General features: G+C 41.9%; 1 long non-coding RNA gene across 1 annotated transcript in view; it reads left to right on the forward strand.

Moving 5' to 3' along the window:
* The first annotated feature begins 9,637 nt into the window (after positions 1-9,637).
* LOC141133430 (uncharacterized) overlaps positions 9,638-15,997 on the forward strand; it is a 58,054-nt gene continuing 51,694 nt past the window's right edge. Inside the window, exons 1-2 of the long non-coding RNA XR_012243073.1 lie at positions 9,638-9,770; positions 14,025-14,110. This is a non-coding gene — a long non-coding RNA (uncharacterized lncRNA). The remainder of the gene's footprint in view (positions 9,771-14,024; positions 14,111-15,997) is intronic.

Consider the following 15,997-nt stretch of genomic DNA (forward strand, 5'->3'; position numbering starts at 1 on the left):
TGGTCTTGAGCATGCAACTTGTTTGTCTTTTGATTGCAGGAAATGAGCAAGTAGAATGTATGTCCAGGGGGAAATGGGTGGTTTTCCTGTTTGGGTAGAGATTTGGGAGGCAGTAAGAATTTTCCCTTGATGGAAGAATTGGTGTGTCTTTATGTTATCTTGTGGAAAGTTCTCCGATAGGTAGCGTTTATGCATTCCAGGAGGAAAATCTGGATTGAATTTCACAGGGGTTAGTGGACCTGGGGCAGAGGATATATTCACTTGGGAGCAGACTTTATTAAAACACTTAAGAGTGGGTCCTATTAAGGGATGTGATAGTGTCGTAGGTATATGCTGTGGATTCATCCATGGTAGGGAGGCTAATGGTAGTGTCGTGAGGGATGCTTCCAAAGCAACCCAGTCTTTGTGGCTTGAGTGAATATTCCAATCTACTATTCTAGTAAGATGAGTTGCATTATAGTAGTTGAGAATATTCGGAAGACCTATGCCTCCTAGGAGCTTAGGTTTGGTGAGTTGTTTAAAGCTAATTCTGGGTTTATGTGGCCCCCATAAGAATCTGGAGCATGCTGATTGATATGTTTTGAAGAACGTTTGAGGAATTAAGATGGGAATTGTTTGAAGTATGTATAGCACTCTTGGTAAGGCATTCATTTTTAATATCGCGGCTCTGCCGAACCACGAGAAGGATGGGTTGTTCCAAAGTTTGAAGTCTGAAATCAACTTGTTCAAGATGGGTATATAATTTTTTTATGTATAAGTCAGAAAGTGTAGAGGGAAGTTGTATTCCTAGGTAGGTTATCGATTCTTGTCTCCAGTGGAAAGGAAAATTTTTTTTACATTGGTCTACTAACTGGTGAGATAGGGAGATATTTAGTGCGAAGGATTTTGCAAAATTTATTTTAAGGTTGGATAACACTTGAAATTGTTTGAATTCTGATAGTAAGACCGGTAAAGTAATCAGGGGTTGTGATAGGAACAATAAGATATCATCCGCAAAGGCGGCATATTTGTATTCCTTGAGGGGAGTGTTTATACCATGAATGTCTGGATTGAGTTTTAGTTTTCGGAGAAGGGGTTCGAGGGTAAGAACAAAAAGAATAGGGGACAGGGGGCATCCCTGTCTTGTCCCATTACGTATGTGGAAGGCATTCGACAGGGTGTTATTGACCCTTACTCTAGCTGTAGGGTTCGTGTAAAGGGACAGGATCAGACCTGAGAAGTAAGGTCCAATTCCTATGGCTTGTAGCACTGCTGCCATGTAGTCCCATGCCACCCTGTCGAATGCCTTCTCTGCATCTAGGGATAGAAAAAATCCTTTTTGGTTGGTATGAGTGATGATATGATGTAGATTAATTGCTTTGACTGTGTTGTCTCTAGCTTCTCTACCTATGATAAAACCTGCTTGATCTGTGGACACAAGGGAGGGGAGGAGGGGAGTTAGTCTATTTGCCAATATTTTGGAGAATATTTTGACATCTACAATCAATAGCGAGATTGGTCTGTAATTTCCTGTATTTGTGGGGTCCTTACCTTCTTTGGGGATGACCGAAATGTGGGCTTCTAGCATTTCTTTGGTAAGTGGATTAGTAGGGGAAAGTGTGTTAAATGCATTAAGAAAGGGGCTTTAAAGCGTATCTGTCAATGTCTTGTAGTAGACTGCTGATATGCCATCTGGGCCTGGACTCTTGCCCGGTTTCAACTGTTTGATTGCTTGTTCCCATTCTTCTGGGGTGATTGGAGTTTCTAGGGATGTCGAAATTTCTTCTGGGATTTTATCTGGGGAGAATTGCTCTAAAAACGTTTTTATTTCGTTATGTCTTTTGGACAGGTGTGTAGGGTGAGAATTTGTCGTGTTTAGGGAGTATAGAGAAGCGTAATAGTTTTCAAACTCTTTCGCTATGTCATGGTTTTTGGTAATTGCTGCTCCTGTTTGTGAACATAGTCGATGTACTGTATTATTGGTTCTTTTTGTGCGGAGGGCCTGAGCAAGCAGGCGGCTACATTTGTTTCCAAACTCGTAGAAGAGTTTCTGAGATAGTGCAAATTTCTTCTTAAGTTTAAGTCCCAACTCTTCCTGTATTTGTGTGCTTGTTTCTATTAAGTCTAGGTGAGTTCTCTGAGCTAGGTTCTTTTTATGAGAGGCTTCTAGTATTTTAAGTTTGGAAAAGAGGTCAGACAGTATCTTTTTCTTTTCTTTCTGTACTGCCGCTGTCATGGAAATCAGTTTACCCCTAATTACACATTTATGTGCTGCCCACTGTGTCAATTTGGTGGTGTCAGGGGTATCGTTTTCTTTGAAGTAATTGGTTAAGCATGTGCGAATTTCTATTTCCTTTATTTTGTCTGTTAGGATAGATGGATCTAATCTCCAGATGGGAGTGTAGGTGGTCTTTTCTGGGAAGCTAAGAGTATGTGAAATGGGATGGTGGTCAGATAATGTCATTGGTTCAATGGAGGTAGTTTTTAGTGTTGGTAGGTCTTGTTGTGTGAGAAAGAAGTAATCTAGACGGGAGTATTTATTATGGGGGGTAGAGTAAAAGGTATAATCTTTTTCTTTCGGGAGCAGGGTGCGCCAGGTATCGTGAAGTAGTAGCTCTTGGAGGCACCTTCTAATCTGTTTGATCGCTTTGTAAGGCAGGTGAGATGTGCCTGAGGAGGTGTCTAATAGAGGGTCGAGAGGAACGTTAAGGTCCCCCCCTAATATCAGAATTCCTACTTGGAAAGTAGATAGAAGGTGGGTAATTTTGCGGAAAAATGGTACCTGAGCCGAATTAGGGCTATAAATATTCGCAAGCGTGATTGGTGTGCTTCTAAAGGTGCCTTTGAGAAAGATGTATCTGCCCTGATCGTCTATTAGGGAGTCCGTAATTTTAATTGGGACATTTTTGGATAGGAGTATGGAAACCCCTTTGGATTTCGAGACTGGAGAGGTGGCATGAAAACTGTGTGGAAAGGAATGGTTAGAAAATTTTGGGATAGCGTTGGTTCGGAAGTGGGTCTCCTGAAGGTATATTATGTCTGCCTTCATTGTCCTCATGGCCGTCAGTACTTGGGAGCGTTTCTCTGGTGTGTTGAGACCTTTTGCATTAAGGGATAGTAGTTTCAATGATATGTCGGCCATTTTGGGCTTTGAAGAAGTCATAATGATGGGAGAGTAGTAGTTGCGGACTGTGGAGAGAGCTTCTGGGAATGGGAAGCCGGAGAGGATCTCAAAAAAAAAAAAAAAAAAAGGGAAGGGAAGGGAGTATGAGGGGGAGAAAGAGGGGGTGTGTGGGAGGGTGTGTAACTGGATGTGGAGGTGTAGGAACACGTCCACTAAAAGTATTGGGGCGGAGAACCGGTAGGTGTCAACGGTCACAACAAGGACCGCTGTGTGGAGTAGTGGTAGGAGTCCTTCAACTAGTGAAACAAGGTGGACGTCTCCACGAGGTCAGTAAACTAGTAAATTTGGTGCTTCCTGTTGATGATCAGGGGACCAGTTAAAATGAGAAAATAAAATAAAAAAAAAAGAAATTTCTCTTCTTCCCCGGTCCTCTGAATTGACAGTAGATTATTAGTTTATAAGTGTATGGAACATGAGGAGGATTTCGGGAAACTCGCAAAGGGGAAGAACTGTCAGGGAATTGTTTTAGTACTTCCTGAACGTTGAAAGGTAATATAAGTATACCTAGATGTAAAATGTTCATACCTGTACTCTAGGCTAGATAATCAATTAAGTGTGTAAATAACATTTTAATATTTTAAGAAAGCCATTCTGGATAGTATATAATTTGTTGACTCAAAACCGCAGAATGTATCTTAAAGTGGCAACTGGTTAAAACATAGAACTGTAACCATCGTAACCTTTTAAATCATTTCAACTGTGGTGATACTGGAGTAGGTAATACTACAGAGAGGGACCCTTGGGTCACTTTCTGTATTGTCTTGTCCCAGAGGGACGCGGAAATCTCTAGGTCCATCAGTTGGGGCAATTTCCCCATATAGTGATTACACCTGTGTGTGTTACATTAGGGCCTTCCTATAGGGAAGGTGTTGTGTGAGAAATTGTCATTACCATGGAAAGGTAGCGTTCTATAGATTTGAAAAAAAAAGTGGAACCTTTACCTTTTCGTGGCCCTCTCAGAGTTTACCCTAAACAGACATCAGTGTATCATTTAGGCATTACAGGTGAAGTCTTACCAACTAAACAAAAAAAAAAAAAAGAAGAAGAGGAATAAAACCAAAAACAGTTAGTAAAACTATATATACCTTATACCTCTATTGTGCTATCAGCTTCTAATGGGGAGGGAGGGGAAGATGAGGGGTGAGGGGGTGGGAGTGGGAGAAGGGGATGTGGAGAAGGGAGGGGGGTTAAGGGAAGAAGAGGGATAGGGAGGGAAGGAGGGGATAAGGGTTGTAGCTAAGCACGTGTATAGCTGTTTTTTTATGATCAAAATAAGTTCAATGACTGCCTTCCGGTTGTCTTCTGGGGCCAGGTCTTCTGGTTAGCTTGTCTGTGTCTGTTTAGTATATGGCTTGATGGCTTGTCTCCTTGCTAATTTTTTTTGCTTGAGAAAGACTCGTGTGGTTGTAGCACTGTATATTAGGTGTAATTGCGGAAAGTTTAGGATACTGGTAATCCTTTTTTGGTTGTGAAATCAGATTCTTATTATCCAGGGTATGATAGCATCATATCTGGTCCAGGAAAGAATAGGGTATTATTTGGTTGGCGTCAATGATATAAGGACTAATAGTTATTGGATAGACTGTTTGTTGGTCTAAGTGTGATGAAATCCGGGAAAGGGTTGTTAAGGTTGTGAAAGTGTTCGTCGGTGGTATCTTGGTCGTTGTTTCCAGATGAGGGGGAAACGGGTGCAGTGCTCCTTCATTTGGAAGATAGGAAAGAGTATAGTATACCAGTGCGAGCAGTAAGTCTCAGGTTGGTGAGGGGTATCCTTGGTGTCGTATTAATGTGGTATAGCAGGTGTGAGCTTTAGATATCTCCCTGTTTAGGTTAGGCGTGCCCTGTGGTGGACTGGTGAAGCAGTTGGGCTACCATTACGGGGTGTTTCTGAGGATCTCGCATTGGTACGTGAAGGGAAGTGGTGTGGGCGGCGGCGACCCAGAGTAAAATTGCCTGCTTCATCTATTCCTTCCATGGATAAGGCTCTATTCAGGGGAGGTAAGCGAAAGTCACTGTACCAATCTGGGACATCTACAAATGGGATGTCCAGGGTACTGAAGAAATGTTCTAGATCTTCTGGAACTCTGAGATTCGCAGTGCGACCTTGATGAGTCGCAGATAAACAGAATGGGAATTTCCAACGATATAGGATTGATCTGGCTCTTAGTGCTTCTAACAGGGGCTTTAGTTCCCTTCTGCGTTGAAGTGTGATATTAGAGAGATCCTGGTATATTTTAATTTCCGTGCCCTGAAAGAGGATTTGGTTGCGACCCCTGGCTTTACGGAGGATTTCTTCTTTCAGGAGGAACTTAGAGAGACAACAAACTATGTCTCTGGGTGGGTCTGTGTCTCTTCCTCTCAGGCGCAATGCTCTATGAATGTGTTCAAATGAAATTGGAGTACCAGGGGGCCTTTCTAGGAGATTGTTAAAGATGTCGGTGACTGTTTGTGAAAGAAGATTGGGATCTATGGCTTCCGGGATACCCCTCACTCTCAGATTGCATCTTCTCCCCCTATTTTCAAGGTCTTCCATATGGCGATTAATCTCCCTGAGATGAATAGCATGCGATTCTGTGACCTGTTGTACCTGGCAGAGGGAGACATCATGGCGGGCCTGTGTAGATTCTATGTCGTCCACTCTCAGTGCTATGGCTTGGATGTCTGCTTTTAGATCTGAGATGGCTGCCTGCAGTGTACATTTAATATCTGCAGCTACACTGCGTAGGTCGTCCATGTTAAGAGCAGGAGGGGTTGGCGGGGGTCCCTGTGCTGTGTCTATTGCGGCCGCCATGTGAGCTCCGATGCGCTGTGGGCTGTAGCTGGGGGAGCGGGAAGTACGAGCGGAGGTGGATTGTGAGGCCTGCACTCTTTCCCTGGGCCGGGAGCGGAAGATCTTGGGGATCTGAGCACTTAACTGAGTCCTCGGAGAGCGGGAGCGGGTTGCTGACATACTCCTCGGCGTCCTCACCATGTCCCAATAGCTTTGCGGAGGGGAAAGTTTTGTATAGCTGTAAAACGCTGATGTAGAAGGACCTCGCGGAGCGGGAGCTCTTGTCTCACACGTCCATCTTGGATCGGCTCCAGGCCACGCCCCCCTAGAACACTATCAATTATTATCAAATCTAAAAATCAATCACTCAAAATCTAATGCCCTCAACATCTCACTGCCCCCAAGTTCAGTAGAAATTTGCCAAAAAAACTTCTCGTTCTCATGGGCCAACCATAGTATTACATATCTCGGAATTGAAATACCTACTAATCTAAATGATCTCTTCAAACTTAATTTCACACCTATCCTAAAAGAAACACATGACAATTTAAAAAGATGGAATTCCTTGAACGTATCTTGGTTTGGAAGAGCTTCCCTAATAAAAATGACAATCCTACCCCGATTTCTCTTTGTTATGCAAACAATTCCCATTAGACTACCAACATCATTCTTCGAGTCCTTTCGCAAAGCATGCTCCACCTTTATATGGAGGAGTAAATCTCCCAAAGTCAAATTCACAAGACTTAATTTACCCAAAAATAAGGGGGGAATTGCATTACCTGAGCTAAAGAAATATCATCAGGCAGCCCTCCTAGCTCGAATAGTAGATTGGAACATCCATCATATAGTGAAAAACTGGGTATCCTTAGAGCAAAAACAATTCTCCCAACAGATTAAATCTCTACCATGGATACATTCTAAAAATCACTCAAAAAATATCAAAGCCCACCCCCTAATAGGCCCTACATTATAAATCTTTTGCAACACCTTTAAAAGAACTAATCCATCTCCTTAGCTTAGCCCCCTTACACCACTTAGAAACAACCCAGACTTCCCCCCAGGTTTAGAACAAAATTTCCTCTCAAATTCCTGGCCTCATAAAGAAATCCTGGTCAGTCGTTTCTTTAAGAATAAGAAACTTCTGTCCGGAGAGGAACTAAATAAAGACATTAAAACCAGATCCCACAATGGAACTATATACAAATTAGACACTTGTCTAAAAAAAAAAAAAATAGACACTTGTCTTCTACAACCCCCCCCCCCCCCCCCCCCACAAAGACACATCATATCTACCCTTTACAGTTCGCTTTTTTGGGGACAAAACGGAGTTCTCCAGTGCGTCGTGCCAACCTTGGGAACAAGATCTCGATATATCTCTTACAGAAGCAAACTGGGAAACAATATACATGTACGCACATAAAGGATCTCTTAATGTAGCCACCCAAGAGTTTGGCTTCAAAATCATTACCAGGTGGTACAAAACACCCACCCTACTGCACAAATTCTCCCCTTGCATCTCTGACAGGTGCTGGAGATGTAAACAGGAGGAAGGCTCAATGCTTCATATTTGGTGGTCATGCCCTCTAATCCAGAACTTCTGGAAAATGGTTCACGAAACCATTACTTCACTCACTTCAGAGAACTTAAGTTTTAATCCAGCACAATACCTCCTACATTACAATTCAATCCCCCAAAAACAATATTTAAAATCTCTATCCATGTTCATGATAAATGCAGCAAGACACTGTATCCCATGTCACTGGCGTTCAAACACTATTCCATCAAAAAAAGAATGGTTCCGGAGAGTAAACAATATAGAAAAGATAGAAGAACTTATAAGTATATCACAGGAGAAGATATCTAAATTTGCATCAACATGGTACAACTGGACTGAATTCAAAAACTCACAGGCTTACAAAGCAATTATTATTTGATAATAGAATCCTTCCACAAAAATAAATCATACAGAAATGCCAAAGAGACTACTAGACTACTGCAATAAATTAATCGTCTTTACTCACCTTTTCCCCCTCCCCCCTCTTATTTAAATTCCCCCCCCCCCCTCCCACTTCTTTCCTATAGTGATTTATTTCACCTCAATATTCATTACGTAAGAATGTTTAGATATATAATAAGTATATGCTTAAAATCTAGCTATTAGTATTGTCCAAAATCATTTTGACATCATTATCTAATGTAAATTTCAGTACAACCCAAATGTGACTAAGATGATTATGTGATTATACCAATACTATGTTGTATTATGTTTCTATGTTCAACCAATAAAAAATGTTGTGAAAAATAGACATATCAGCATGGATGTCACAGCACTTCCTCAAACTCAATCTATACAAAACTGAGCTCATGATTTTTCCTCCCCCACGTGCTTCTGCCCCTAATCTCTCTGTAAAAATCAATAGCACTACTATTACCCCGTCCCCGCATGTCAAGGTTCTAAGTATAATCCTGGACTTTGAACTATCCTTTCGGCCCCACATCCAAACACTTTCCAAATCCTGCTGTCTCAACCTCTGCAACGTCTCCAAAATATGCCCCTTCCTAACCAATGACACCACAAAACTCCTAGTTCACTCCCTGGTCATCTCCCGCCTTGACTACTGCAACTCCCTCCCTACGGAATTACCTTTATACAGGCTATCCCCCCTGCAGTCCATCATGAATGCTGCTGCCAGGCTCATCCATCTTACCAACTGCTCAGTGTCTGCTACCCCTCTCTGTCAATCCCTCCACTGGCTTCCACTCACCCAACAAATTCAATTCAAAATTCTAATAAAAATGTATAAAGCCATCCACAACTCTGCCCCCAGCTACATCACTAACTTAGTCTCACAATACCAACCTACTCGTTCCCTTCATTCCTCCCAAGACCTCCTGCTCTCTAGTTCCCTCATCACCCCCTCCCATGCTCGCCTCCAGGACTTTTCCAGAGCCTCTCCCATCCTTTGGAACTCCCTACCCCAATCTGTCTGACTATCTCCTACTTTGCTTGCTTTTAGACAATCCCTGAAAACTTTTCTCTCCAGATCCTATCCAGCCCCCCACCGAACAACTGTACTTTTACTTTCTCCATCAGATCATCCCCCATGGCTATTACCTTTTGTATCACTTGACCCTCCCTCCTAGATTGTAAGCTCTAAAGAGCAGGGCCCTCTGATTCCTCCTGTATTGAATTGTATTGTAACTGTACTGTCTGCCCCCATGGTGTAAAGCACTGCTCAAACTGTTGGCTCTATATAAATCTATATATATCTATATATAAATATAATAATAATATTCTGCTAATGTCTGAAAAAAACATACTTGGTTCTGATTAGTTACCAAAACCAAAAATTATTACTTAAAGTGGAGTTACACCCAAAAGTGGAATCTCCACTTATCAGCCTCCCCCGCTCTGGTGCCACACGGGGGGGGCACCTGTTTTGGACAGGTACTCATCCTCACTTCTGACAGATCTTGCTGCAGCAATATCATTCAGAATTTCGGCCCCCCTCCACCTTCCTCCGTCGCTGGGCCATTCAGTAGGGAACCGGCTGTGAAGCAGAACTCCTCTTTAAACGACTCTTTAACAAATGAGGCTGGTAATTTGAAATGTTACATACATTTAATATTTTGTCTAATAATCGCTATGATAATACATTTTTTTACCCTTCATTTTTTTCTCTTGTTTATTTTTTTGGCAACAGGTACAGTTGAGAAAGCTGAGGGCAAACAACGGAACTTTGTCAGTCACATTAAGTGCCGTGCCATAAAGCCTTCGATTTGCTGAAAGTACCTGATCTGAGGAGTCAGGGGGGACCTTTGAGACCAACCAGATGGGTAAGATATTCCATCCACAAACTCTCATAATAAAACACACCTTGTTAAAAAAAAAAATCTGTTTCGGCAAGCATCTACCAGTGCGGCCTTCAGGAAGGATTTTCTGCAGTATGAATTATGAAACTTTGATATAGCATCTCATCAATAAACATTCAATTATTTTCGTTGATAGGTTTTCTGAAAATTGGCTAAAATACGTTTGCTGATTGGATGTTATTAATTATTGTTTTTGAGAATTGGATGGCTAAGGACAATTGGTCCAAATTAAGTTTCTTTACAGTGTGGAGGACAAATAATATTTTTAAAAAATTTATTTTAGGTTTTACAATGACCATAGAAGTTAGAAAATGGTCAGACAGAACAGACAGACATGGGCAATGTTTTTTAAACAGTACAATTGATGTGTTCCCTGAGAATATCCGATCACTGCCCTATGGACATTGCATTGTTGACTGTCATCATATAAAGGCTTGACGCATTTGCTGGAACTAGTCCGCTTCCTCAGGAGCCAGGAATACACAATTTATTCAACAAAAAAATCTAGGTAGAATAACAATCCATCAACAATCACTTAAAAAGTGATTGTTGATGGATTTTTATTCTACCTAGATTGTTTGTTGCTTAAATTGTGTATCTTTGGCTCCTGAGAAAGTGAACTAGTTCCAGGAAATGCGTCGAGCCTCTAAGATCATATGTGAAGATACATCATACTGTCAATATTGATTTTTATAATTGTGTATAATGTCATATAAATGATTTCATGTACGAATATTACATTTTAGATGGATTATTAAAATACCTTTTAACCAGTTGCCAACTGGCCCATAGCCAAATGACGGCTGCAGGGCAGTTGGATAACTCTGGGAGGACGTATTACGACGTGATCCCAGAATCCCGCTCTTCCACACGGGAACATCCGTGACCGCCGGGTCCAGAGGACCATCACGGATCACGGTAAACGGCCGCTGATCGCGGGCGTTTACCATGTGATCGCTCCGTCAAATGATGGAGCGATCACATGTAAACAAACCGGTGTCATGTCATGACGCCGGTTCCTCTCTCCCCTCTGTGTACTGATCGGTACAGAGGGGGAGGGATCGGATGGCAGCAGCGCTGTGGGCTGAATGTGTAGTGCCCACAGCGCTGCTCAGTGACAATTGCTGTCACATCCATGGATCCATCCATCCATGCTCAGCCATCCTTCCGTACTCAGCAATGCCCTGCACTACTCTGCAATGCCCTGCAATAATCTGCAATACTCTTCAATACCCTGCAATACCCTGCAATACTCTACAATACTCCGCAATAGTCTTCAATACCCCACAATACTCTGCAATACCCCGCAATACCCTGCAAAACTCTGCAATACCTCGCAATACTTTGCAATACTCTGCAATACCCCGCAATCTCTGCAATACCCTGCAATACTCTGCAATACCCTGCAATACTCTGCAATACCCCTCAATACTCTGCAATACCCTGCAATACACTGCGATACCCCGCAATACCCCGCAATACTCTGCAATACCCCGCAATACTCTGCAATACCCCACAATACCCCGCAATACCCTGCAATACTCTGCAATACCCCGCAATACTTTGCAATACTCTGCAATACTCTGCAGTACCCTGCAATACTCTGCAATACCCCGCAATACTCTGCAATACCCCACAATACCCCGCAATACCCTGCAATACTCTGCAATACCCCGCAATACTTTGCAATACCCCGCAATACCCTGCAATACTCTGCAATACCCCGCAATACTTTGCAATAATCTGCAATACCCCGCAATACTCTGCAATACCCCGCAATACTCTGTAATAACCTGCAATACCCTGCAATACTCTGCAATACCCCGCAATACTCTGCAATACCCTGAAATACACTGCAATACCCCACAATACTCTGAAATGCCCTGCAATACCCGCAATACCCTGCAATACTCTGCAGTGCCCTGCAATACTCTGCCATACTCAGCCATACTCTGCAAAACCCAGCCATACTCTCCAATACCCAGCCATACTCTGCCATACCCAGCCATACTCTGAAAAACCCAGCCATACCCTGCAATAATCCCGCAATACCCTGCAATACTCTGCAATACTCTGCAATACCCCGCAATACTCTGCAATACTCTGCAATACCCCACAATACTCTGCAATATCCCGAAATACTCTGCAATACTCTGCAATACTCTGCAATACCCTGCAATACTCTGCAATAACCTGCAATACTCTGAAATACCCTGCAATACTCTGCAATACCCCGCAATACTCTGAAATACCCTGCAATACTCTGCAATACCTCGCAATACTCTGCAATGCCCTGCAATACCCCGCAATACCCTGCAATACTCTACAATGCCCTGCAATACTCTCCCATACTCAGCCATACTCTGCAAAACCCAGCCATACTCTGCCATACCCAGCCATACTCTGCCATACCCAGCCATATGCTGCAAAACCCAGCCATACTCTGCAATACCCAGCCATACTCTGCAATACCCAGCCATACTTGGCTGTACTCGGCCTCTGTATGCGGCCAAACTGTGAAAGTCTCACACATGTGGTATCACCGTACTCAGGAGGAGTAGGAGAATCTATTTTGGGGTGTCATTTTTGGTATGTACATGCTATGTGTTAGAAATATTGTATAAATGGACAACTTTGTGTTAAAAAAAATGCGTTTTAACCACTTCCCATCTGCCGGCTGTCATACAACGTCCTTGACTTTGTGCGGGGATATCTGAATGATGCCTGCAGCTACAGGCATCATTCAGATATCAACTTTTTCAGCCAGCGATTCCCTAAACCATAGGAACAATCATAGTGGCTGTCCACTGCTTGATCGTTCTTACGGGAGACGAGAGAGGACTCCCCCCATCCCACCGCCCTCAGGTGCTTCTACCGACTCACCGCTATGATCAAAGCCAGGATTGTTTTTTTTTTTTTTATGTCAGGCTTCTTAGCCTAGAGGTGAGATGTAGGGTCTTATTGACCCCATATCTCACTGTAAAGAGGACCTGTCATGCCATATTCCTATTACAATGATGTTTACATTCCTTGTAATAGGAATAAAAGTGATCAAAAAAAAATATTTTTTGGACAAAAGCGTCAAACTAAAATAAATAAAGTAAAATGAACAAAAAAAAAAATGTTGTCCCCCTGTGCTCGCATGAAGAAGCGAACGCATACGTAAGTTCCACCCACATATGAAAATGGTGTTCAAACCACACATGTGAGGTATCGCTGCGGTCGGTAGAGCGAGAGCAATAATTTTGGCCCTAGACCTCCTCTGTAACTCAAAACATGTAACCAGTAAAAAATTTTAAAGCGTCGCCTATGGGGATTTTTAAGTAGCAAAGTTTGGCACCATTCCACGAGCGTGTGCAATTTTGAAGGGTGACATGTTAGGTATCTATTTACTCAGCATAACTTCATCTTTCACATTATGCAAAAACATTGGGCTAATTTTACTGATTTGTTTTTTTTTAAAGCACAAAACAGTTTTTTTTTCCAAAAAAAAAACGCGTTCCAAAAATTGCTGCGCAAATACAGTGCGGGATAAAAAGTTGCAACGACCGCCATTGTATTCTCTAGGGTCTTTGCTAAAAAAACATATATAATGTTTTGGGGTTCTATGTAATTTTCTAGCAAATAAATGATGATTTTTACATGTAGGAGAGAATTGTCAAAATTGGCCTGGGCACTCCAGAACGCCTGAAGGTGCTCCGTGCATGTTGGGCCTATGTATGTGGCCATGCTGTGTAAAAGTCTTACACATGTGGTATCGCCGTACTCTGGAGTAATAGCAGAATGTGGTGTAATTTGTGGTATGCATATGCTGTGTGTGAGAAATAACCTGCTAATATGACAATTTTGTGAAAAAAAAAACAGAAAAAAAAAAACTTGATTTTGCAAAGAATTGTGGGAAAAAATGACAACTTCAAAAAACTCATCATGCATCTTTCTAAATACCTTGGAATGTCTTATTTCCAAAAAGGGGTCATTTGGGGGGTATTTGTACTTTTCTGGCAGGTTTTAGATATTGGCACCATAGCTTTTGGACTATATAACTTTCACAAAGACCAAATAATATACACCAATTTTGGTTATTTTTACCAAAGATATGTAGCGGTATAAATTTTGGCCAAAATATATGAAGAAAAATTACTAATTTGCAAAATTTTATAACAGAAACTAAGAAAAATGCATTTTTTTACAGAATTTTTGTTCTTTTTTCTTTTATAGCGCAAACAATAAAGAACCCAGCGGTGATTAAATACCACCAAAAGAAAGCTCAATTTGTGTGAAAAAAGGACAAGAATTTCATATAGGTACAGTGTTGCATTACTGAGTAATTGTCATTCAAAATGTGAGAGCACCGAAAGCTTAAACTTGGTCTGGTTATTAAGGGGGTTTAAGTGCCCAGTGGTCAAGTGGTTAATATAGAAAACCAATGTTGTGCCTCAAAAGTCCCACTTTTTTGATACTACTATGTTTCAAAGTGCTTCTCTCCAGCTATGTCAAAGTACCAGGTTTTTGAGCTCTTGATTGGCCGATCAAAGAATGATGTCATCTCATCATTTGCATGGAGTTTGCTGGCAACGCCCACTGAGCTGCTCATGGGCAGCTCAGCATGCATTCAATAGAAGATTGCAAGCAAACAGTTAACTGTTAACTGTTAACAGTTAACTGTTTGTTATTACAGAAGGGACATCACCTGTCTCTTCTGAAATAAATAGCCAACTGCTAGTCGTTTTTTAGTAGTCGAGTTTAGTTCCACTTTAATGAAAACCTGTACTTTTTCTCCTGCTTGTAAACTTAAAGCGGACCTGTGCTGTGTTCAAAAAGTCAAGTAACGAGCAAAGGATTAGTTACTATTAGCACATGTAGGCTCCTTGCAACTAAACTTTATTCAGTTACTGACTTACAATTACTTACAATGCTTGCTCTGCTCCATGTCTCTGCATGGAGGTGGCCATCTTGGTAGCGGCAGGTAGGGATGAGCCAAACACCCCGGGTTCGGTTCGCACCAGAACCTGCGAACGGACCGAAAATTTGCACGAACGTTAGAACCCCATTGACGTCTATCGGACTTGAACGTTCAAAATCAAAAGTGCTCATTTTAAAGGCTAATTTGCACGGTATTGTCCTAAAAAGGGTTTGGGGACCCGGGTCCTGCCCCAGGGGACATGTATCAATGCAAAAAAGACTTTTAAAAACGGCCGTTTTTTCGGGAGCAGTGATTTTAATGATGCTTAAAGTTAAAAAAAAAAAAAGTGAAATATTCCTTTAAATATCGTACCTGGGGGGTGTCTATAGTATGCCTGTAAAGTGGCGCGTGTTTCCCGTGCTTAGAACAGTCCCTGCACAAAATGTCATTTTTAAAGGAAAAAAAGTCATTTAAAACTGCTTGCGGCTTTAATGTAATGTCGGGTCTTGGCAAAATGGATGAAAATCAGTGAGACAAACAGCATGGGTACCCCCCAGTCCATTACTAGGCCCTTTGGGTCTTGTATGGATATTAAGGGGAACCCCGCACCCAAATTAAAAAAGGAAAGAGCAGTATACAGGCTCTGTACTCTGAACAGCAGTATACATGTGGTGGAAACAAGACAGGGACTGTAGGTTTGTTGTTAAGTAGAATCTGTTTGTAATTTTGAACTGGTACATTTTAATGTGTTTAGCTCCAGCCAAAAAATATATTTTAAGCTTTTTGGAAAACATAGGGAAGGGTTATCACCCCTGTGACATTTGTTTTGCTGTCTGTGCTCCTCTTCAGAAGATTTCACCTAATTTTTTGTCCCAATAACAAATGTTTTTTGAAAATTTGGGGTTTTTTGTGAAACAAGGATTGGTGATAAAGCATCAGTGGAAAGGAGAAACATTTTTCCCATATTAACTCTTACAGGAGATAATTTCCCTTCCTAGGGGTAGATTTCATCTCACTTCCTGTTGTCTCCTTCCATTTGCAAGTAGGAGTCGTTTGTAAGTTGGATGTTTGAAAGTAGGGGCCTGCCCTATATACTCAGCAGAAGTTTGGGCCTTAGGTGTTGTTGTGGCCACAACACTGTAAGCCCTCACAGGGCCCCGCTGTGAAATATTAGATCAAGAATTGTAATTACATGCCCCTGTTGAATAGGGGCAGAAAAATTGGGCCTTTGGTGGTGGTGGTGCTAGTGCCACAACACTGTAAGGCCCCGTACACACGGTCGGACTTT

The sequence above is a fragment of the Aquarana catesbeiana genome, linkage group LG03 (genome assembly GCF_042186555.1).
Source record: "Aquarana catesbeiana isolate 2022-GZ linkage group LG03, ASM4218655v1, whole genome shotgun sequence".
Lineage (NCBI taxonomy): Eukaryota > Metazoa > Chordata > Amphibia > Anura > Ranidae > Aquarana > Aquarana catesbeiana.